We start from the raw sequence: 24049 nt of genomic DNA, 5'->3' as shown, positions 1-24049 counted from the left end.
TTATTTGACCCCCTTTTCTCTCTTCCGCCGCCCACCCCCTTACCCTCTGGTAACAACTAAACTGTTGTTTGTGTCTATGAGTTTTTGTTTGTTTATCTTGTTCATTTGTTTCTTTCAGTTTTATATCCCACATATGAGTGAAGTCATATGGTTCTCAACTTTTTCTGTCTGACTTATTTCACTTACTGTGATAATCTCAAGATCCACCCATGTTGTCACAAATGGCAGTATTTCATCTTTTCTTATGGCTGAGCAATATTCCATTGTGTATATGTGCTACAACTTCTTTATCTAATCACCTATTGAAGGACACTTTAGTTGTTTCCATGTCTTGGCCACCATGAATAATGCTGCAGTGAACATTGGGGTACATATATCTTTATGGAAAAACATTTTTAGATTTTTTGGGTAGATACCAAGAGATGGATTGCTGGGTCATATGGTAATTTTATTCTTAATATTTTGAAGAACCTCCATACTGTTTTCCATAGTGGCTGTACCAATTTATTTTCCTACCAGCTGTGTTATAAGGGTTCCTTTTTCTCCACAGCCTCTCCAACATTTATTATCAATTGCCTTGTTGATAGTCATTGTAACAGGTGTGAGGAATCTCATTGTGATTTTGATTTGAATTTCTCTAATAGCTTATGAAGTTGAGCATCTTTTTCATATATCTGTTGGCCGTTTGTGTGTCTTCTTGGAAGAAGTGTCTGTTCAGGTTCTCTGCCCATTTTTTAATTGGATTGTTTGTTTTTTGTTGTTGTTGAGTTGTGCGAGTTCTTTATATATTTTGGAATATTAGTCCTTTATTGGAAATATTTTTAAAAAATCTCTAATATCTACGAAATCTATGCAGTAAAACCTTGGATTGCAAGTGATTTGGTTTGCAAGTGTTCCACAAGACGAGCAAACATTTCTAATACATTTTAATGTGGTAAAAGAGCAATGTCTTGCAATATGAGTAGCTTGTTTCCAGAACAAATTATGCTTGCAAACCAAGGTATTACTGCATATGGTCTTGTCATTAACCATAGGAAAAAAGTTGAGTCCTCAAAGGGAAATAAAATAATCATGGTAGTTGGGTGGCAACATTACTGTCTGGGTAATGACAGAATCACTAGAATCATCCTGCCTGGGTGTCCACACCTATCTACTTACCTTCATGGTAAAAGAATCAAAGCTTTTGTTTGAACTAATGGAGTTTTCCTCAAAGTGAAATGTTTACTTTATATATTTTGTTTAACCCTTTTTACTTGTCAGTGATTTATAATGTATGCTGATTGCATTTTAGACATGTCCTTAGGAATGAATTTTTGTAAGGAGAACTTAGGAAGGCAACAGAGCATAGAAACTAGAGCTCATTTGGACAACTTTCACCTATTCACCAGCGTTGATAATGTGAAATGGGAAAAGTTAAAGTTTTTGTGTTTAAAAAGATGTCATCACAAAGGTATGCCTACACAGTTGTTTAGTTTCAAGAACCCTGTGGCAGGGTCATCATGCTCTCAAATACCAAATAACATCCCTTGTTTGATAGTGGGTGGTTGTTTCTCAGAGGCTGTCCAGCTGTCCAGTCAGATGAAATTTCATGGCCATGGTTGCATCCGGGTAGTTCTCATATAATTTATGAGGCTGGCTTCAGAAGGAGGAGTGTAAGAAATTGCTGTGTTGTCTTCTCCACTTTCCCCCATCTGCCAGCTCTACATCAAGACTGAGCGTCCATGAGAAGGTGAAGCCACAGGTGGAAAGAACCTGCGTGGCTCAATTGCTATATGCAGGAAAGCTGCTTGCTGACAAAGAATATGTGCTTCAGGTCCTCATATGAGCAAAATGTCAAATTGTGTGGTGTTACAATCTCGGAATTTGGGGGAAAGGAGTATTTTCAAAGCTGTTGTTTTAGGCAAATGAGTATAAATTCTATTTTAGATGTGATACCTCATTTGTGAGTGTGGGGAGGTTATAGAAATTTGAGAATATCTTTAAGTGCATTTGGACAGGAGAGAACTGTGTGCTCATGTAAGTGCTTCCTGTTTTCCTCAGCTGTCACTCCAGGCGTGTCTCCTTAACACACAGTCTTCGCTCTCCAACCATCCCCTGGACTTCAGGAACTTGTGGAGGGTTGGTTCATCTTTGGGGCTTCAGTCTGCTTTAGCGTTCCACCACTTTCTTTTAGTGATATTCATCAGCTTAAAATGTTATTATATTTGTGTGATTTCAGACTTTAATACATTTCTATATATGACACCACCAAAATTCCAAAGCTAATGAAAAATCATATGTTAAAAAGTTAGCCAATAAAGTTAACCTTGAAATAGGAATTCACTCCAGAAGAAGTTCATTTCTGAATCAGCCTGACAAAGCATTAAAACAACTAAATTTAGGAAGCTCGGGGAGATATTTGGAAGAACAGAATCCCTTAAAAATGAGTAAAATTCCTGTGAATGAATGCCATGAAATAAAACTAGGTAAAAATGATGAGAGAAAGACCAAGATAAAAGAATTATACAAGAAATGGCTAGTTGGTAAGTAAAATTAACTCTTTACTTAAAAATCACGTGTGTTGTATTTTTTTTATGGTTAGTAAAAGTAAAACAAAATTCTGCACTTCAATAGCAAAATGTCTAGCTAATTGAAGTAAAAGGAGAATGTGTGTGTTTTTAATTGTTTCATAAGGAACAGATCTTCCAGACCAAAAAGAGAAAGAAATGTTTAATATTACAATAAAATTTTCCAGATTTAAATAATATATATTATTGAGTTCAAAGAATAGAAAATATACACTGAAAAATATTAACTTAAAATCAATATGTATTTTAATTTTGAATTGACATAGTACTTTTATGAAATGGCAAGATAAGCTCTCGGAAAGGTCAACAGATTTCAGAAAGTTACTGTGATACAGAAAATATCCTCTCATAACAATTCATTTAATTTTGAAATTAAAAAAAATCTTTAAAAATCAAAATGCTCTTCTAAATAACTCGGGTTAAAGAAAATATAACCTCTTTTTTTAATACTGAAAGTACTAAATAGCAAAAATTTGTGAGATGCATTAAAGTCTTAAAGTATATTTACAGCTAAGCATCTATTTATTTAAAATGAATAAGAACGTTTGATAATAAATGTGAGTTCAACTTAAGTTAATTGAAAAGATACAGTAAAGATAGAAAAAGTATAAAACAATAATGTGTTCAAGAACAGAAATTGATAAAACATTAAAAAACCTGACCGATAAATACTGTTTTTGAGAAAGAAAGAAAGAAAGAAAGAAAGAAAGAAAGAAAGAAAGAAAGAAAGAAAGAAAGAAAGAAAGAAAGAAAGAAAGAAAGAAAGAAAAAAGACAGACTCAACTGAAGCAAGGATCATTAGAAAGAAAGGAGAAAGGATTAAATAACAATATTAAGAATTGGAGGGGAGACATACCCTGAGTAGAAATATCACAAATCCTAAGAGAATAGTATGTGTTATGTTTTCACAATGTATTGGCATCCTCATATGACTTTTCCAGCTTAGTCCAAATTTTGACAGTTGTTCTGGGTAATGAATGATATGCATTGATTTTATTTTCAATATAATTTTATGCATTTTAAATTATTTTTACCATTAGAAAATATTAAATGTTCAAGCAATAAAAACCGCAGAAGGGCAGTTCCTTTGAAAATATAAAAAATAAATATCTCAAGAAAAGAGTCTGTGTTCCAACAAATGTGTTTTTTTTAATCTTTTGTCCTTCTTTACTATAGTAATATAGAAATCCAGCGACTGAAGTTATAAAGCCTTATAAGTCACTAATATTCCCTTTCATTCAACTATAATCACATGCAAAGAAAACAAGGAAGATATCTTTTTTACTCCACTCCACAGTCTGATTAAATTACACTTATTAAAATTTTAAAAGTGACATAATATAGCTTCTTTCTTAAGAGCTTTTGCCATAATCCCATCACAGAGTGCAATAAATATAATTCATGTAGCTACTAGAAAAATTTATATATATATATATATATATATATATATATATATATATATATATATATATATATATAGAGAAAACTCATGCTCAGGATTTAGAATAAGACTGCTATAACATTTCCAGCACTTATTTTACTTTAGTTGACATTAATATTAAACAGCTAACTAATACATTTTTTAAATTCAATATTCTCGCATCCACTGCAGCATTTTGGACTGGAATTGGCTGTCTTGGTATAAAGAAAGATACTTTTCTGTATTTATAAATAAGCTTGACTTATTGCCCAAATGATGAGAACAGCAGAAGGAATGGCTTCAAGTACTGTATTGATGGGGAATGGAGAGTATCAGGGCTTACCTGTTTCAGAGGTAATGGGCTGAATATTTCTGTGACCAAATCAGATGTAGTCCTGATTAGGAAGTTCTTAATTTCTGTAACTCCAATTGTCAGTCAATATCTCTGAGAGTGTAAGAAATGGATCAAAATACACCCCTAGTGGGTATAGCTCCCTGTCACAGGTGGTGCTTTCATTACTGGCTGCGTTTCTTGGGAGAAAGGACCAAGTTACACTTAGTTTTAAACCTAAAAAGAGTTGGAGTTGTTGTTGTATACCTTAATAGAAATCTGATATTTCTGTCTGACTCCCTTATTCCCTTTGGTCTCCCAATCACTGGACCAACACACTACACCTGATTCCGCTGTTACACGTGCTCATTAACCTGTACTTCCTGGCATTTCCCAAAATTGTATTTACATAATCTGTTCTGTAATTAGTTTAAAATTGAACTTTATACCTCGTGTTTCAGCTTCATCAGGGCAGGAACTGTCAGTTTTTGCCCACATTACATCTCCTGTGCCTAGTACAGTCCTTTGTGTTGATAACCAATACATATGATTGCTTTAAATTTAATTTTAGCACACCTTTTAGGTGTCCCACAGAACACAGGTTTTTTTTGTGTGTAATATACACAACAATCTCAACATTGGAAGACAGTTATTACCATCTCCATTGTTTTAATAAAGAAAGAAGTTAAAGCTCAGAGGGATTTATTAACAGAGGTCCCAGGACAAGTGACAGTGCCAGCATCTGAACCATTTTGCCTGCTTGTTGAGCCTGGACACATCTCACTAAATTTGTACACGTGTCCTTAAAGCCTGGTGAATACTCCTCCACAGAGGTGTGGAGGGAATGGAAGGTAGGATGCCAATGCGTCAGTAGCCGAGTTTGGAGCAAACCAAACAGGAATCAAACCCTAACCCTACTGCCTTCCGGCTGGAAGACTTTGAGTAAGTAAATAACCTCCCTGAGCTTTAATATCTTCATCTGGAAATGAGATGCATTGATGAGGATAGTTACTACTTTGTGGGGTTTTTGGGGAAATTAAGTGGGTTTCTTGACTTATAAGATAATATTTACTGGCACTCACTAAGTGCCAGCATAGTGTCTGATTTAATCATTGCAAGAATCCCATAAACTGTGAGGAAAGGGTTATTTATTACTCCACGTTTAACAATAAGGAGGCTGCCACGAAGAGATGAAGTGCCCTGCCCCAAATCATGTGTCTTGTATTTAGCAGCTAAGGTTCTAAACGGTGATGAAATGTGCAATAAAGCTAGCTATTATTGGTTAAAGGAAAAGATGACAAAATAAGTAAGTGGATTTAAAACCTATGACCCCACGCACTCTAAGAACTAACACGCTTACTGGAGACGAGGAAAATAAATGGTACATTGATGAAGCACATTGGAAGATCATTTCAAGTTATGATGAGCACATAATGCTTACATACCTCTATACAGTTACCCACCTTCCCCACCTTCCATTCAATGCAATAGTTTTTTTTCCCTAATTTTTTTTCTGTAGTGATATAAGTGCTAATTGTGTAACACAGTTTTAGGTAAGGGAATACATAATTAAAATTTCTTATGATTATAAAGAAGACAGTGTCCCTCTATTACACTTACATTTGTCTAAAAAGAGGATGCTTCTCACAGCTCTACACACTTACTTTGAAGATAAATATCACTTTGCTTCTCTGTTGTATGAAGTAGCAGTCGAAGAGTATAGGAAATCGCTGTGATGTTATATGGTATTTTTTCATCAGTATGAAGCCTATTCTTCAAAAGACAGATCCTTTAATGGGCTATTATTTTACTCTTGTAGGCAACAGCACAAGAAAATTTTGGCTAAACTTTTTATTAGAGCAAAGGTGAAAACAGAAGACTGGAAATTCTTATAAAGCGCTCTTTAAATTGTACACCAATTTCCAGTTCCCTTGTAGTAAATGTACTTAAAATACAGAAATGACAACAATGGAATCTGAGTGTCCAAATAGCAGTTTTAAATTTCAACTGTTGGAAAGTAAAAGACTCCAGAAATGATTCAGAGTAGTGGCAAAGGGAACCCAAATCCAGGGGATATGATACCTACGGGTGTGACTGTCACAAATCACAAGAACAGAGCATCAGTAGAGCATGGGACAAAAGCTGTATGTCTATCTTACAGGAAAGAGCAGAGGCTTGGAAAGGGGTGGGCCCTTTGGACTGGATCTGAGGGATGGCTGGCCGCTCCCATGCCTGCAGATGCTGTTTTTTCTCTCCTTAGCCAGCCCCTCCCTGTCTTCCCTGTGGGCAATTAGAGTTTTGCAAACAATATTTGAATAAGCAGAAATACATAGCAGAGATGCCACTGCTTCACTACCTTATCTTTGATCCCATCACTGAGTAATAGATCTGTGAAAACAAATGTAAATGAAGATGTAAATGAAGATTTACATTATTTTCTTAGTATGCTGCTGAGAAAAGTGAAGTGTAAACTTTAATGTGGTAACATTGGCTTATAGCTATCTTAAGCCCCAAAGGAAGCAGAAGGGGTTATCTGAGAGCTACAGCCTTCTTACAGTTACTAGGAAAAAACAAACAAACAAACAAAACAACAACAACAACAAAACATACACACACCTGGGTACACAGGTACGTAATCATCTACAGGAAGGAAGAAAGGGGGAAAGAAGAAGGTTTTCAAATGTACATTTGGTGTAATCACTACCAGACATTAAATTAGAATGGAAATGAAGGAAGCCTGAAAGTTTCTAAGTACAGCAAAAGGTATTTAATGTGTTTAACTCGAATACCAATAATTCTGAGCAATATTTCTTAAAGCTGTTTATTTTATTCCTTAAGGAGATTACTTTAAGTTACTCACCAATCAATCCTTCAACCAAAAACAATTGTTACAAGTTAAGAGTTTTCATAATGCTAGACTGTAGATCATGTGAATACTCGTCTATCTGCTCCCGAAGTTAAGATATTCTTGAAGTTAAGATACTATTTATCTTACTTTACTTGTCTTCATATCCCCAATTGCTTAGCAACTAAGTAAAGGGTAGCTGACTCGAAGGAAATGACATATTCCCGAGTAAGTAAAAATATCTTTGCATCCATATGTTATAACTACAAGTTAGTAGAGTGTGTATACTTTCTCTTTACAATCATTTATATTTAAAACTTATTTCAAGGACTCTTATTTGATGGCAGACTCCTCATTATCCATGCTCAGCTCACTGACTAGCGGCAAAGCTCCAATGAATGAAACAGATAAATAACCCCAACATTTTATTAGCTCACAGTTTCCACCTTTTCTCCATTCCAACTTTCAGGAAATGTTGCTTATCATGAATGACATTAACTATATTTGTTGTACCACCGCCTCTTAACTGGCCTTTATGTTTAGGAATATGTTAACCCGCAGTGAAATGATTGGAAGATGGGTAATTGCATACACAGAGAGAGAAAAAGGAAAAGAAAGGCGTCATGAAATCTAAAATGCTGTACTGTCAGGTAGCTGTGATCCTACTGTCCCAGGTAACACATTTTTTCTCTGCCTGTCATCTTCCTCCCTGGAACGGTTAGAACCTAGTTTAGAAAATTCTCCTTGATGACCGGAAGCATGATAAGCCCTGGTCAAACCTCTTTCTTATGGCTATTTCTGGCTTTTCCTGCAAGGAAAATGGAAAGCAAATCTTACTGGGAAGCCCTGTTGCTACCAGAATCTATAAAGACAAACCACAAGAGAAATGTAAGAAAAAAAATCCCTGAATCCCACACTCTTAGACCAGGAAGACAAGAACAGATCAGTGTTATCCAGCAGTTATCAAAATTTTATGTATTTAGAAGCCAAAATAATTTTTGCAGCATATAAATGCCAGCCAATGAAATAGACTTTAGTGAAACATCTCTGGTGGAAGCAGTGTTTAGAGTCTGCCCCTCTCAGCCCCTCCCCCATGATGGCCGCTGATGTTTCTCTACAAAACCCTGAGACGTCATAGAACAAAGTTCAAGAATACGGATGCTTTAATCGTACAGATGAAGAGGCCAAAGCCCAGAGAGCTTAAATAACTTTCTGCTGATGCAAGATGCAAAAATAGGATTATGGTCTGAGGAGACCTGGAATCTGGGTCTTCTTACTCAATTTCTTTCGCTCTTTCCACTGACCCACCAGGCCCCATGGAAGGACATGGTTGTTTGATCTTCCCATTCCATCACCAGGAAATCTCCAGGAAGAATGGAATATCCTTGCTTTGTTCCTCCACTCTATCCGTATCCTAGCATTGCATTTATAATCTGGTATTTACTGACCATATCTCTTCTCAAAGCACAAAGCTCTCTGAGGAGAAGGATTCAGGCTTTTTCATCTTTTTATCCACACCAGGGAGCACAGTGTCTGCCCCTCACTTGCTCAATCATACCAGCTGCTTCCCTGCTGTCTATGCTATTGTGACCTAACTGAGAGATAATACACATAGCTTAAATTGTGTAACATTGGACTTGAGACCTTTTAATGGGAGTATAGTTCTTCAGCCATTCTAAGCTGGATATAAATTATATGATATGAACTTAAGGCTACTGTAATTTTCTCACAACCATGATCATTTCTGTCTGAGACACAGATTAAAAATAGCTTGTATTCCAAGCTATTAAGTGTTTTCAATAAATTTTAGTAATGTTACAAAGTAGGTTTGTGAGGGGGAAAAAAAAAGTGTGACAGGTCAAAGCTCTTACTTAGTAGTTAAATTATTTGCTGCTTAGACAATAAACAAACTCCCCCACTATGACATTATTATACAAGGGGGAGCTTTCCCGTTCTTACAACATAAATCAAATGTTAACAGGCGTCACTGTGTTGTTATAAGATACACTAGGACACCAATATAAACCACTGCGATAGAAGACGGTGTCACTCCCGTGCTGAAAGCACGTTTCCTGCAGTGCAAATTCTAAACTCCATGAGGTGGTATAGATAGATGTTCTTACCTCCCCCACCCCTGCTAACTCCCACTCATTTTCCACTTGGCCCCATATTTGCCTAGATGCCATCCTCTGCTTGAATCAAAGGCCTTTCATGCTTCTATCTAAGGCCATGGCAGCAGTTGCTTTCCAGATTTTAGTAGTAATCACACTGCTTGTAATTGAAATAAATATATGACTGCATCTACCACTAGAGCGTAGGTTATGGTGATGGAAATTCTGTGTATCTTGTGCAGTAACTGTATTCGTTTTCTTTTGCTGTTCTGACACATTATCACAAGCTTTGTTGCTTAAATGATATAAACCCATCACCTTACAGTTCTGTAGGTCAGAAGTCTGACAGGAGACTCTGTGCTGAAATCAGTGTGGGCAGCCCTGCATTCTTTTCTGGAGGTTCCAGGAGGGAATTTGTTCCTTTGCCTTTCTCAGTACGGAGTGGTCAGCCACATTCCTTAGCAGGGGTCCCTTCCTCCGCACTGGAAGCCAGACATGTTGGGTGTAGTCCTATCTTTGCTGTGTCTCCCCCAGATCTCTGCTGGGAGGCATTCTCTAACTTTAAAGACTCATGTGATTAGATTAGGCTCATTTGGATAATGCAGGGTAATGTCCCCATGTCAAGATTCATACTTTTACTGACATTTATAAAGTCCCCTTTGCCATGTAAGGTAGCATATTTACAGGTTCTGGGAATTAGGGTGGTGATATGTTTCTTTGGGGGGGGGCATTATTCTGCCTACCACAGTGATGTATTCTTGGGTCACATTAGTTTATAAAATAAAAGGTTTATAAATTGATATTTAGGAATATGCCACAACAATTTGATGTCAGTGTTTTCATTTGTTTTGGTCCCAAGTGGATCATAAAACGTTTTCCATGGTTCACACGGAAGTTAGGGGCGAGCCATGACAGGTCCAGCAGCCACTGTGACTGGTTAGATGTGGCTCAGAGACCCTCGGTGAATGTGTTGTGCCAGGTTACTGGTCATATGTGAAACCTACAACGGATAACGCATCTTTATACTTTGCAATGTGTTTTAATATCACTTCAAGGATGACTTATTAACATGCTTGGTCTATCAAAATAATACAAGAATGTTTAAATACAATATGAATTTTTAAAAAGAAAAATATGCTGATAGTTTTAGAAATAGTAACTCAAATCATGGTTCATCAGGTTCAATTCCAAATGGATCAAGTAGATATAAAACAAGCTATTACATCTATTGCTATTAAAGCCAATATCACAAATTTAGTTTATAAAATATTATCATCTATCACATAATATTAATGGTGTTAATTAGAATTGTATTGGTTATGGTTTTGCACTGATATAATTTGTAAATGGATTTGGTCTTAATGATAGTAAAAGGCCTCTAAGCATAATGACTTATTAGCAGTTTTAAACATATTTATGTAACATCGTATGTTTGCATTCAAAAGTTTATGAGAATAATTAGTATGCTGTGACATTCTCAAATCTCTTGTTTGGATGTATCCTTATCTGTTCTCTTATCCACAGTATTGAGTCTCAAATATAATCATCAAAATGATAAAAGTTGTTTTTATATGCATTATAACATGGGAATTGTTGCATTCATTTTTTGTTTCATGCCTATTTCACCTGTCTATTCTTCTTTGATTGAAACTCACCACAGTTAAAAACAAACCATCAGCAAACACTACAGTTCATAGTGCCTAATGAAATACAAACTGTATTTATCTATTCTAAGAAGCAGAAGATAAATGAAAGTTTCAGTCAATTTTTTTCCTGAGCAAGAATTTTCTCTCCTACTATATTATGTCTTAAAAGAATATGAAATTAATATTTCTGCAAAAATCTTAACTGCACTCCCATCACCCTGAATTTAACCCTGAAAATAGTAGCTACCATTTATTGAGTCTTACAGGACACTGATATAACGGCTACCTTTATACAAACAAAGTAACTGGTTTCAAGTGTTAGCATATTAAGGTTGCTAATTTTTTTTTAGGTAAGTAACTAAAAACCTGACTGGTTTAGAATCTCTTCAAAACACTGAGTGACAGATTTCTTGACTCTGATATTCCACATTTTTCATGATGCATGATACACAAGCAAATGCAAAATTCATCCATTTATTAGCAGCACAGAGCCATCAGAGGCCATTTCAAATCTTATGTAACACTAGTATTAAGTTGATCATTGCTCTGGTTTGCTCTTGGCAACATCAGGGTAAGCATTTGCATATTTGCATCGTACCTTTCTCATACAGCAGAGATATCAAATGTTCCAATAGCTGGACTTTTATCAACTCAAAGAGCATCTCATGCAAAATTGTTTTGAAAAATTAAACCGGGCCTCTGTAGAACAGTTTCCTGAATGTTGAGTGTCTTACATTGAACACTAGCGATCCATCATAAAGCATTTTTATTACCTTACAAAATTTTCTTTTTTAAAATCTCATTTGGTATTTCCTGTTGGAGTACTTTGAAAGAAATTTACCACCCAGGCATATTTCCCAGAACCTGGGCCCAAGTTCTGATTATCAGTTTCGCATTATGACCTCTTTTAAGTCCAGAAAATTACAATGTTCTACATCATTTTATCTGGGATTTGGACCATTAACCTTATGGACATTAATATCTTTTGGAGTTCTCATACACTTAGCTCTCCTGTGGTGTTTTCAGTTGTATGTTGAGACCAAGAGGGAGAAAACTTCCACTTATATCATCTTTTAATTTTCTTATCTTTCAGATTCATGTCTATATCATCAAGGGGTTGAAAAGCATGTTGTCTAAAGCGTCTCCCATTTCTACCATCAAGGTTTCCATAATCTAGTAGGTCTCAGCATTGCTATATCTATCTATGATCCATAGCAACTTCATAGCTCTCTTACTTATGAAGGCAGCTATTTAATTTGATAATGCATGCCAGTCATTTCTTTCCTGGATACTGAATCCATCAAAAGTTATTTTTTTTGCTTGCATAAACCCAAGCAATGAAAGCATATGCTGGATGTGTCAAATATCAACATAAATGTTGAAGCAATAACTACTGAATGAATTAATGTAGAAAGTTGGCATCTATTTACTGGGGGCAGGCAAAGGGGTTGGGGAGGACAAGTCCCTTCGTGCCCATACTGAACTGTGTCTTCTTGATTCCACAGCCCAGGAATCAGGGTTGGTCCTATTTGGTTATATTGAAGAGAGTCAGGAAATGGACTCTTCAAGCTGATTCAAGGAGGAAAACAGGGGCTAACTTTGACCTCATCTCCTAGTCAGAGAGAAGAGTCAGCAAACACATTTACTCCCATCCCCATGTGACCCTCTGCTCTGGGTTGTATCACTCTCTGTCTTTCCATCACTTCTGCGGTAACAGGATTCAGGGATTGCTCCCTCCCGACCTTACTCTGCAAGGCTAACTTGTCTACCTTCTCTCTGAATTATTTCATCCAGTCCACTGCCTTTCTCAGTTATGCTTCTAACCCCTGTATCTTCTCCCTCTCTACTATTGATTCCTTTACCTATGAGATATATGGATATTGATATCGATAGATGATATAGCTATAGATATAGATAGATATCAATATTGATATAGATAGATATAGATATCGATAGATATAGATATCGATAGATATAGATATAGATATTTTTCCAATTAAAATAAAAAGCAAAACAAAACATAAGAAAACCCTACATCTTCTCTGGTTAATAACCTACTGACTTTCCTCTTATAGTCAGTCATTGTCTATCATCACTTTCCCACATGCTAAGTAAACTCACTTTGCTCTAAATTCAACATAATATCCATCGTCTACTCTATAAAATGTTTTTCCTTAAAGTCTTCAGTAACCACTTACCTTCCAAATTAAATGGTTTTTAGTCTATTTAATTAACATAGGTGTTTGATTTTATTGAATGCCATGTTTCTTGAAATTATCAACTTCCTTTCTCTTTGACTTTCAGTCTATCTTGAGTTTTCTCCCATTTTATAATATGAGACAGCTTAGCACTAATATTATATAAGATGGTACATGTCAAGACATTTTCATAGTATTTTAAAAATAATAATTGCTCAATAAATGTGCCGATTATTATTATTACCATTAACCTTTAAAAGTTTGATATTTACAAAGTTATTTTATCAGTGGTACTTTTTCACCACACAAATTTGCCTCAGGTGATTTCAAAGATAATAATGCTTTTATCTAACAGGTATTACATCTCCAAACCTTTTTTTTTCTTCTTAAAGAGCTCTCAACCCTTTCATTTCCATCCCATCATTTCAATGGGTCAAACTCAGAAGCATCATGAATGCCCTGGCCTAATATCATAGCTTCTCTCTCCAGCTTTTCCTACCAAGAGTTCCAGTAATCCTCGATGCTGAGTAAGGATGACCTTTTAAAAATCCTCCAACAATTCCTTCACTGATAGGATATATTAAAACTCTTTAATGTGCCACATTTTGAAATTTATTCAGGAGCCATTCTCTGGCAAGCACTGTGTTCTCCATACATGCCTACATCTCAAATATAATTGCACACCACTTGTTTTTCGAGAGATCATTATTTTAAATTTAGATGAGAAAATTGAATGGTGAGTTAGAGTCAATGGAGAGATTATTACAATGTCCTGGCTAGATATGATGAGGGCATGATCTACATTGGCATCAATGGGATAAAGATAATAAATTTTATAGTTATTTCCCATTTAGAGTCACAGGCCTTGGTGGCTTCTAGAATGACATCTAAGTTAATGGTTTGGTAATTGGATGGATGGTGTTACCATTAGTCAGCATAAAAATACAGGGGCAGAAATAATAATGGAAGACACAACATTATAGGCAATACTATTTTAACATTTCGAACTTGAGGTGCCTGTTAGCCATCTCAGTGGAAAGGTCTAAAGCAGCAGTTCTCAACCTGTGCCTCGCGACCCCTTTGGGGATCGAACAACCCTTTCACAGGGGTTGCCTAAGACCATCGGAAAACAAAAAGATATTTACATTACGATTCATAAAAATAGCAAAATTACAGTTATAGAGTGGCAACAAAAATAATTTTATGGTTGGGGGTCACCACAACATGAGGAACTGTATTAAGGGGTCACGGCATTAGGAAGGTTGAGAACCGCTGGTCTAAAGGGAAATAGCTTATGGGAATTTCAGCTTTAGGAAAGGTAAATGGGCTTGTGATTGTGATTTGGAAGTTAACAATAGATCACGGAATACAAATATCAGCTGCAAAATTGATCTATAATGAGGATAATAAAAAAACAGCAAAAGTAGAATTTTTTAAGGAAGTAACTGCAAATTCTAAGTGATGAGAATACACACACACACACACACACACACACACACACACAAGGTTGGACAATTAAGTTCTCAAACTCATCCTAGAATAAGTGCTACACACCTCATTGTTGCGTATCATCACTATGGTCACCTTAGAAGCACTCCCCTTGGGAAGCTGTGCACTGACACCAGTGCCTAGCCTACCCTTCAAAGCAATTTTGGAACTCTCTTTCTGGAATGGCCATCAGAGCTGTCATCATATTACACCTGGTGTCCTGAATGTCATCAAAATGTCTTCCTTCCAATATTTCCTTGAAGAAGTCATTGGGGCCAAATCAGGAGAGTAGGGATGGTGTTCCAATATAATTACTTGTTTGCTGGCTAAAAACTCCCTCACAGACAGTGCCATGTGAGCTGGTGCATTGTTGTGATGCAATATCTATGAATTGTTGACGAAAAGTTCAGGTCATCTAACTTTTTCATGTAGCCTTTTCAGCACTTCCAAATAGTAAACTTGGCCAACTGTTTGTCGAATTGGTACAAATTCATACTGAATAACCCCTCTGATATCAAAAAAGGTTAGCAAAATCGTTGCAACAAGTTCACAAACTTAATTATCAGACCGTGTGTGTGTGTGTGTGTGTGTGTGTGTGTGTGTATGTGTGTGTGTGTGTGTAATATTGCTTTGATCCTAACAAAATGGAAATATCATTAACCATCAATTATGCTCTCTTCTGACTTTGTGCATAGCCAATGTTGACTCTTGCAATCCTTTTATTTTAATTCATTTCCCCAAAATACACTATTTTACTCAAATCTTATTCTACTGAAAACAAAATAGATATTGAATTAGACCCATAAAAAGAAATATAAGAATCATTTCAGGAAATTCAGAGCATCAGAGTAGTGGGAAACAGAATATGATAAAGTCTTAAAGAATTGTAATTATTCTTTTCCCTTCCACAGATAGAGCCAAGAGAGGACCTTAGTATTTACTGAGTTTGCTCCATGTGGAGAGGGAGGTGTCGCTTGGGAATATCCATAGTTACATACGATGAGCTTCCGTTTGGGAAACAAACAGCGATTATAAACCACAGTCATGTTGGTCTTTGAAATTAACAGTACAATGCGCCCCTAACAGGAGAGTGCCATGAAGTCAGGCAAAACGGCAGGCGTGTTGCCGTTAATGCCTCAGGTACAGTGTTTACACTCGCTGCTTCTCCTGAAATTAATTCCTCAGTGTGTTACGTATCAGCTTGAAGCGGGAAGCTGGTGAATATAGAGAATTGTTATTATATTTTTGTTTGAAGGTTCAAATAGGGCAGGAAGCATTGTGATTAGAAGATAATTTTTTCAGTAGCAGAGCTCTTCCTAAAGATAAAACCACAGGGGACTTCCAGCTTAGGGACAGTGTTACAGTGTGTTTGTGTGAAAGGGGACCCAAGGATTCATCTACATTTCAGAGGAATTAGTCAGAGGGCAATCTTGACCATTTTATTAGATTGGATGAGCAGTCATGAGGAAATCTATGATAACCACCTTGAACCAGGTATAAGGCTGAGAAGATATGGTGATAGACATTATTGGGTCTGAAGAGTAATGGCAGAACACACATTTTAAGAACATGTTTAGATAAAGAGCGCAAAGTGTGTGCCCCTTCCTTACATGTTACCTCCACCTTCCTATCTTCTCAGACCACCTCCAGCTATGGTCTTGAGTGTTAGAATGAATGCAGGAAACAGGGCAGCCATGGAAGGGAAGCCCACTGCAGCATCTCAGAAGGCTGGGGACTCCGGGATGGCCGTGAGCCATGAGCACACCAGCTTTTGGAGGCTGCAGGTTTGACTGTGAGCAGCTTGGATAACATGAGAAGCTCTTCATAACGTGAGAAAACTAAATAATTGCTGTGTCTCAGACATTGTAATAAGGGCTTTATGAACATCAGCTCGTTCACACTCTAGGAAAGGGATCTGGGGTAAGAACCAACATTTTCCATTTTAGGCCCAAGGCTCTGCTCCTGCGCTCTCAGTTAGATCACTGACTGACAATGAATAACATGCCTTGCCAGTCACTTCAAATGGAATTCTAAAGTGGGAAACTGACAAACACACCTACACCACTTCCTTAGACAACAACCGAGTAAAAGAAACGGTGATGTTCAGAAGGCAGTATCAGAGATGAGAAAAAGAACTATCCAGAATCTCAGTAAAGGGATGTGAGAGGACATATACATTATTCTTCAAGGCTGGAAACATTCTCATCAAGTAGCAAGGGACTGGTTTCAGCCTATCAGATTGAAAATCAGAGTCCTAATGTATTCCATTTTGCCCTGTGGATATTACTGTTATCACCAAAAGGAAAGGAGCATCGAGTAGGCCTCAGGCTTCTTTCTTAATGAACCCGGTGGTGGGTAGAGAATGCCTTTCTCGGGAAAGCAAATACTTTACACACATTAGTAATCAAATACTACACATGGTTCTTGCTGCCAATTAGTTGAAGCTGTCAGAAGCTGTCACTGCTCCTGTTGTTCCCAGGTGGAATTATAAAGAGAATAGCCATGTCTCTGGGGACTGTTGACTGTTACATTGGCTGAGTAACTGTCTTCCACAAAGCTGAAAACAGGGAGTGTGGGCTGCATTTCGTAGAGTCCCCACTTTGCATCATCATTGGTTTGTTCAACTGAGCCAATGAAAAAAGTGAGAATTATGACACAATACAACTGAGATTTCAAGATTTCTGGAAACAACCATGAGTACAAGGCATGTCAGTCAGAGAGAAGTGAAATATGTTCGAGCACCCTTCCTAAAAGGCACAGCTCAACTTGTCAGCAATGCTGGAAACTAGAATATCAGCTGGCAGAAACATGACCTTAAGAGCAAGTTCAAGGCCATACTCGAAGGGGCTGTTCAATTCAGGATTTATAGTTAATAGAAAGAAGCATCTGAAGAAAAACATGACCCCTTTGTATGACATAAGCTACATGTTAATAATTGAATCATTATGTTAAACCTGACTCTACTCAACTATGTACAACTAATATGTGGATAATATTGGATCTTAGAGAAGAACGTTTCTATTGTCTCTCTCTCTTTTGCTTTAAAGATAATTTTCAAGAATTCTATTTATAATACAATCTCTCCAAACAAAATATATATATTCTGTACTAGAACCACTTTCATTTTGCTTCTGCACAGAGCCATACCAGTAGTAAAAATGTGACTTTTAATGGGATATTCTGAAAAATGTTTGCCATAACTTTTCCACCCTAAGGTAGTCCTGGTGGCCTTTTATAAAGTTAGCTGTATTTTGTTGAGGCAAGTACCATTTCTAGGTTCAATGTTTTCCTGAAAATATTCCTTTACTCCAAGTCAACTCTTGGCTTAATTGGTAACTCTTGATTTATAATATCAAATATTAACCCAGCCAATGCGCTTACAGGTAAAGACATGCTTTCCTGCCAAAGTTTTACTATTTAATCTAAAGAGAAGTACTTGTAAGAAAATAGAAGCGTATGCTTGTTGAGGATCATTGCTTCAAATGGCATACTCGTGGGAAATACTTATACTTTTTTAACTCCCCCAGGAAAGCAAGCTGCACCTCAGAGTTATTAACTGAGATGTTATCTTGCCTTGTTCTGCTTGAAAATTATAATGAACATTAAAAATGTAAAACTGAAGACTCCTTTTCTTTATATATTATGTTGATTGAGAATAGTTTATGCAGACAAATAAAGAATTCCCAATTGTCTTCTTGAAGACTTACATCTTGCTGGAAGGAGCTTTGTGGGTACAGTCTTAGAAGCACTGGTTACAATTTCAGCCAGGAATGCCTTCAGCGGTCACGTGACCTTTTATTTCTAGGTCATTGGCTCCAAACAGCAGGCTGAGTTTCTCCGGATTTTGTCCCACAAAATAGTTATTAAAGGGAGAGAAGTAGAGGATGCCATTTGAATCTTACCATAAAATAGTTTTGTTTCTCAAAATTGGGATGTCCACTCTCGCTCTGACCCACCCCAGAGGGTCCAGGGTAGCCCTGGCCAATGCTCATTGTCCTGGAATCATTAGTAGAAGTGCCCTTTCTCACTCTCAAAATGGTTTCTGTGGGGGTGGCAGGGGGAAACTGGATAATACATTGTGGATTCACCTGCTCAAATGGGCAGCAGAAAGGATTCAGTTAATGAGAGAGAGAGAGAGAGAGAGAGAGAGAGAGAGAGAGAGAGAGAGAGAGAGAGCACTCATTTCTTTAGCTGTGAGTTAGTAAGTGGGCTAAATAACCTTCTGCAAAATGTTATTTCTTTTTTAAGTTCACTGAAATAAATATATATTCTAAGATGAAAAATATTACTTCCCTTCTCCTTTATCTTTTGGACCGTGTTCCAGGAACTATAAGAACCTGGTATAAAAAAATAAATAAATAAATAAAAAGAAAGAAAAAAAAAAACAGGGGCGTGTACGAGAGAGCCTGTTTGGTGCTTTGATTCCAGTCTTGTCGCAACTGCTCTCAAAACAGATGTTGCCTTTACTCGGGATGCAGCAACATCTCAGTCTTCGTCTAAGAAAAGTGTTTCAGTTGTAAAGGATTGAAGAAAAGAAATGGAAATTGATTCAGAGTAAAACTAGAAATGAAGCAGAATATAACAACCTCACTCATTCCTAGTTATTTTATTTCTAGAAGGAAGATTCTGGAAAACTCCAAATATTGGGGCTCTGAAGCATCTTTAAGATGAAGCCTGCTGGGATGTGGTGGGTTTGCTGCCTGCAGGATCATACCTTAAAAGATATTTTATCTTCATACTTGTAGAGTGATACTGATATTTCCATGTGACTTTAGGGGTGCAGGGAGAAGGTTGGAGAAGGATATGAGATGGGCAGGAAATGTACTCAGAGTGAGCTGTTTTTGTCTTTTTCAATAGTTTTCTGTTTCTCAGCTGTTAGAAATTACAAAGAGGTTCTTTGCTATGTAAGAATGGGCATAAAGTCTTTTTATACAATGATAACCGTAAAGATTTTGCAAGAAAAAAAAAAGGTGAAAAAAATTTAAATAGCAGCCAAGTAGTATCTGATTTGCTGTGGCATGAAGTGTCCTTTCTCTGTCAGCTGAGTCTCCGGTCATTTTGAATTAGAACTAAAGCATATTGCTATACTCAAAGTCTAGAGATGAAATATCTCTTGGTGACATTACACTTTATAAATTGAATTCATAATTAAGCTTAATCTTTTCATAGAAGGTAAAATTCCCTCTTGCTAAATGTGCCTCATAATTCCTTTTTCTTGCCAAAAGGTGGTATTAGCCTGAGAGGAAATCTAAAACCTTCATCATTCCTGACAAGGGGAAGACACATATATATATATATTTTTTCTTAGATGAACTTTCCAGGTCAGCAAAAGCTGTCTTTAAAGACTCTAGCTACAGGCTCTGAATTAAACAACAAAACTTATTTCTGTTCTCCCATCATGCCTAGACACCAATTAAATATTACATTTTTGTTTATGTTATGGAAAAATATAAATATAGAGCTTAAAAATGTTTATTTAAAATATCCTTAATTTTCAAATGGCAATTCCAAAAATGGTGAGACATGATTGTAGTGAGTGGTATTGACAGAAGCTAGAAGCAAATTTCCCCATTAATGATTGATTATATTTGGATTATCTCAAAGACTAAGGGGCTGTCTCAAAATCTATTCAAGAGAGAGAAAAACGTATTGCAAGATGAAAAGATGGGTTATTATCTTGTCTTCAACCTTCCCATTTTCATATGTAGTAGGCATAGGTGCCATTAATGGTGAGAAAATATGTGACATAATCTAGAAAGTTTACCATGAAGAACGATCTTGGAACGAAGCAGTATAACTTGCAACAATTGTTTTTTAATCGTTTTGGTTATGCAGTTTTGTCACTTAAATGATTCTTCTTATTTTTCAAATTCTTGAAATGGATGTCGGTCTCTAGCAGCAAAGAGCCCCAATGAAAATGTAATCAAAGATTTTATATATATATTTATACACACACACACACACACACACACACACACACACATATATATTAAAATAATCACAACAGTAACACCAACTTCCATATCCTGATGGCCTGACATGTCTCAGGCCCTGTTCTATGGCTTTGTATGTATACATTACTGTCACTAAGTAATCCCTGTAACATCTGTGTTAGTTATTATTTTCCCACTTTACAGATGAGGATTAAGATTATCCAGATTAGCAAAAATAAAATTTTTATTTTTTGTGAAGCTGATTGACTTCCGCTATAGGGACATGTCCTCTTAGGGGAGCCTACTTTCTGAGCCACATATCAATATTGTGCTTGAGAAGAGAGCACTAGGTCCCCTTCATAAGCAAATCTCCATCTAAGTTTTGTTATTAACCTACTGCTGTGTTGATATTTAGTCATTTTAGCTTTCTGCCCTCCCTGTCACACACACCTGAGACTGGTGTCCCCTTCACAGCAGCTGGGGTTGTGCCTTCCTCTAGAGTCGTGGGTCAGCCCACCTGATCAGTCTGTGCCCTGGTCTCGGTGAGTGTGGTTCAGTTTTATCCAGGGACACAGAGGGTACAGGGGCATGCACATATGTGCATGTGCACGTGCACACACACACACACACACACACACACACACACACACAGAACCAATGATAGATTGTAGTAAGTATAGTGAGTATAGTGTGATCAAGGTACGAGGAAAGCTAGAAAAAAAACCAAAAAAAAGCAAGACAAAACATCTCAATGAAGTCGAGCAGAGGCACAGGGTCCTTGCCACAGTTTTTTATCCAACTGAGGGTCCTTGACGTGTGTCATCACCAGGTCCTCCCTGACACCAACCCTAACTAGCGTCACCTAACTTTTCCCTATTAAGGGTTTTCCAGAAAGGTTATTGTCCCTCTTTTTCCTAGGGGAAACCGATAAAAAAAAAGGATGAGCCCAACTCCACATGGGGTCACCTTGTGAGCACTCGGGGACATCCAACACCTAATGTGCTAATGGGGGGACTTATTACCAAGACTTTTCTCTGACCACCGGGCTCTCACTGGCTCCTCCATGAGTGTGTGACTGTGGGAAACAGCGACACAAAGCAGCCGGGATTATCAGCCATTTGACCTGACAAGAAAGGAACCCCTTTCTTCTTTTTTCTGGGTTTCAAACAAGAGATATTAACTTTAAAATTGTGCCTAAAATGAATTCTTGTTGAGAGAGCCTTTTCCAGCTGCTTCTACAAAAAGACAGTCCTTTTTATAATGCCAAGCGATCACCCCGGCTCACTTCTGTGTGATTGCCGGAAGGTTCTGTGCGTTTTTTCCTACTTGAATCAGTGAGGCCACCTTGAACTGCACTTGTGCAGGAAGCTGAGTCACAACTGCCCACAAGGCGTAGACATGTGTCCTATCGGGTTGGCTGAGAGCGACTGAATAAAGCCAGCGAGCCTGCCCTTTGGGAGGCTGGCAAGCTGACTCCAAAACCAACACAGCTTTAAATTCCAAATTGCAATAAAGGACTGTGAAGGCGGAGCAGGGCCAAGCCGTCTCCACATGACCGCAAAATGTGGAGCCACTGCAGAGGCCATTTACTGAGAAGTGCATTTACTGTCCTCCTCAAGCCACACTTAACCACCAGTGACAAGACAGTATGGCCTTGGCACCTTGCCAGTCCCCGGCATTAACACAATGTTTGTCATAACACGACTTCACCAGGCAGGAAGTGTGAGGAGAACAGCTGACAGGAAGGGGTGATCCAGCTGTCGCAGCTGCTCCTGGAGAGGTTGGATGCTACCAGGAAGGGCTGAAGAAATGCCTCAGAATAGACCAAAGCATAGTTTCCAGTGCTGGGTTTAGCTGTAGGTGGCTGAACTGCTCAAGCAGAGTGGCAACAGGCCCACCGTTCAGTAGCGAGGAATAAAGGCCGCTGTGTGAGGGAGCGTGTAGGACAGTGGCGTCTGAGTCTTTACCCATCCCTCACCTGAAGCCAGTGCCTGCTCCCTCCTTGTTGCCCTCAGGTGAGCTCGGAACAGGTGAGCAACCCCCTCAGAGCTCCCACATTTGAGGTTCTGTTCTCCAGGGCACCTGTGTGTGGCCTCCCTGAGTTTCCCAACCTGGGAAAAAGGAAGTGTTGTTCTGTAAAGAATGAAAGGAACTGTTTAAAATCTTTTCACGTGTCCCAAACATGTGATTCCAAATCAGTATGCTGTGCAAATGGGCAGCTGTGCTCAATGCTCCAATTTTTGTTTGTTTGGGTTTTTTTTTGACAAAATGAAGTTCCGTGTCAATTCACATGAAGCAGTGACATAAAAAGGAGACATTAGGTTGGCCATATAAACTATTGGGTTGTCGGAAAAGTCATGACATATTTTTTCTACGTTTCTTGTTGCAAAAATGTGTCATGACTTTTCCGACAACCCGATAGTTGAAATATACCTAACAGGAGAGTAGTTTCATAGGCAGATAGCCTACAGGCATATCCACAGGCTGTAAGATCCATTTCAGGAAAGTCACATAAGGTCTTTGGTCAGTAACGACAGACTGAGCTGGAAAACTGCGATTTAACAAATGATATTAAGCACATGCTATACTTTAGGGTCTTCAGTAGGCATGTGGGACGTTTAACAACATTAATGAAAGCAGTCAGGAAATGTTAACTCTATGCCAGGAATCTCCCAGCCTCTTCTACATGTACTGGTGTGATCAATTCTCACAGTAACATCAAAGCTTTATTATTGTTAGCAGTTTTATTCATTTTAAGTTGTTCATTTCAAAAATTATAATTTTATACTTTCTCTTATTGCAAGGAAATGGAGACAGAGGGACAGCACACTGATTTCCCAGTGTCGCCTTGCTTTCCATGTGTTTGAACCTCTGCTCTTTGGCTCCAGGGCTTAAGTGGGCAACTCTGGCACCACCCAGCTTCCTTGAGGCGCTTTCTGGCCATTGGGGTTCCCTCTGCATCCTCTTCTCTGTCAGATAATGAATTGGTGCTGATCCATTGTTACCTTATCTATTCATCTTTGAAGTTGCACATAGGACCACATACTCCTTTGTTTAAAATAGATCTTATAATTTCTTTCCAATTACTAAAACTAAATTTTTCCATGAAAAAGTAATTTTTTCTCTATTTCTATTACACACACATGCATGCACACACACACATGCATGCACACACACACACGCACACACACACATACATGCACACATGCACACACACACAGACATGTAGTATGTGAAATGAGCTTCAAAGAAAAAGCCTATGTAAAAATACCAGTGGATCGATTTCATGGCTGTGCATGGAGAGTTTAAAAGACCTCTTCAGGTTTTGATGATGCTCAGCTGGCTTGTATATTAAGGAAACATCTTCATTACCCAGAAGCTCCTTGTTCTCGGATGCTCTTCAGCGTTCTATTACAAAACCCAGGACCCCTCTCTGGAACGTCTCTACCGGACTCCTGCTCTAACTGCATCATCTACGGCCAAAATGTGCGTGTGCAGCAGCCCCAAAGC

The sequence above is a fragment of the Hipposideros armiger genome, unplaced genomic scaffold (assembly GCF_001890085.2).
Source record: "Hipposideros armiger isolate ML-2016 unplaced genomic scaffold, ASM189008v1 scaffold_1222, whole genome shotgun sequence".
In the NCBI taxonomy this organism is placed as follows: Eukaryota; Metazoa; Chordata; class Mammalia; order Chiroptera; family Hipposideridae; genus Hipposideros; species Hipposideros armiger.
The sequence above is the reverse complement of the archived record's forward strand: the minus strand, read 5'-3'. Positions refer to the sequence as shown.